Raw genomic sequence first — 2,189 nt, forward strand, 5'->3', positions numbered from 1 at the left:
CACTGCGATATCTACTGTACTCTCACTAGATGCAACCCATAGATGTTGGCTCTTCAGATCATGGACTGAATAAATCTCTGTTCTCATAAATTACCCAGACTCACGTAATTCTGTCAGTAACAGAACAAACTAGAACAAATTAATTCTATTTTTCTCCCCGCTATAGTACTACTTTATTTTAATTTTCCTTTTTTAATTTTATGATTTATTTATATTTAATCATTGTACATCTTAATAGCTCACATTGTTTTTAAAGTAAGTGACAATCCAATAAAAGCTATTACCATATAGTTTGCAAAAGAGAACTTTACATTCTTTTTAAAAATTTTTATTTCAATTTCTTTTATACAATCATGTTATTTAGCTTTCAAAGTATATATTCCAACATGTGTACATTTCTCACCAGCCCAGATGACAATACTAATAAAGTTATTTTCAATAGATAGTAACCCATTTCTTTGCCCCATAAATGCCTTGCCTCTCTATTTTTCTCCTTAATGTACTTCCTCAGACTCTACTCCTTCACCCACCCCCTTCCCACACTCTATCTGGTATTCCCAACCATTTACTATGTTTCTCTGCTGTGTGTACTAATTTAAATCCCATCAATGCTGTCTGAGAATTTCCTTTTCTCCACAACCTTGCCAACATTTACTGTTTGATTTTTATAATGCCATTCTAAATGGGGTGAAGTGCAACCTCATTGTGGTTTAGATTTTAATTTCTCTGATTAGAAATGAGTTTTTCAAGTCATTTTTGGTCATTTGTATTGTTTTTAGAGAACTGTCTGTCTAGATAGATCGCTCATTTTTAATTTTGGGGGGGGGCTGATGAACTGTTTGTATTCCTTATATATTTTATTATTAATCTGTTTCTGGGTATGTAGCTTGCATATATATTTCTATAGATTGTCACCTTATTCTGTTTGTTGTTTTTCTTCCTGTGCAGAAGCTTTTCAGTTTGATATAATCCCCTTTTTTATTTTCTTGTTTGCTGTTATTGCCCATTTTTTTCAGGTCTTATTTTAAAATATTTTTAATTAAGCAGTTAGAAGCTTTTCAGTTTGATATAATCCCCTGTTTTATTTTCTTGTTTGCTGTTATTGCCCATTTTTTTCAGGTCTTATTTTAAAATATTTTTAATTAAGCAGTTAATTAATTTTTAAATTTACATTTAGTCTCTTTTTTTTTTTTGAGAGGTTTTTTGCTATAGGACGTGTGTGCTCACCAGGAAGACAGAGACAGACAGACAGAAAACAAGAAATCCCCCCCCAGGGGGGGATGGTCACCCTGCAATCCCTTCTCCTCCACTCTCCTCTCGGGATCTTGGGCATGCACACACATGCGCCTAGCCTGAGTTTAAGTCACCGGGTCTGGGATGCAAATCGTGGTTGATTACATGGGAGTCCAGCGACATAGCCATTATGCCAACTGCTGGTCCCATTTAAACTTAGTCATTGTATGTCTTTCCAGCGTACACTATGGGTTCTGAAAGCATGAATGCAGGGCAGGTCAAGCAGGACAGAGATACTCCTGTGCGTGATACCTTCCCACTCTGGTGTCCGTGACATTTCTGTTTTCCTGAGCCCTCCCCCCCCAACTGTCCACCTTGTCCTGTACAATCTCTGGTATTCACACGTGCTGTCACTGTTATCATGTCTTCCAATTTTCACTTTTTGCCATAAAGCGCTGACATTAGGTATATATTGAGCAGGATATACAAAGTCTTCCATTGTCGGGCTTTGCTTAGCACTATATCTTCTCTAGTCCCACACGTCGTATCCAATGACAGGACCTCATCATTTTTTGCGACTGAGTAGTATTCCACAGTGTGTATGTGCTGCATTTAAAAAATCTAGTCATCTGTTCTTGGGCATTTAGGATGATTCCATGCCTTAGCAATTGTGAATAATGCTGCAATAAATGTGGATGCGCAAGCTACTGGTAGAAAAATACTTTTTCCTGGAACAAGGTCCTGAGGTATTTTTCTTCTGATAATATCATGGTTTTGAGCCTTACATTTAAATGTTTAGTAATTTTTGAATTGAGTTTTGTAATATTTGGTGAGAGATAGGGATCTACTTTCTGCCCTTGCATATGGATGTCCAGTTTCCCCAGCACGGTTTACTGAGGAGACCATCCTTTCCCAAATGCATATTCATGAGATCTTTATCAAAACTAAATGGGCTA

The sequence above is a fragment of the Tupaia chinensis genome, unplaced genomic scaffold (assembly GCF_000334495.1).
Source record: "Tupaia chinensis unplaced genomic scaffold, TupChi_1.0 Scaffold000596_2, whole genome shotgun sequence".
NCBI lineage: Eukaryota > Metazoa > Chordata > Mammalia > Scandentia > Tupaiidae > Tupaia > Tupaia belangeri.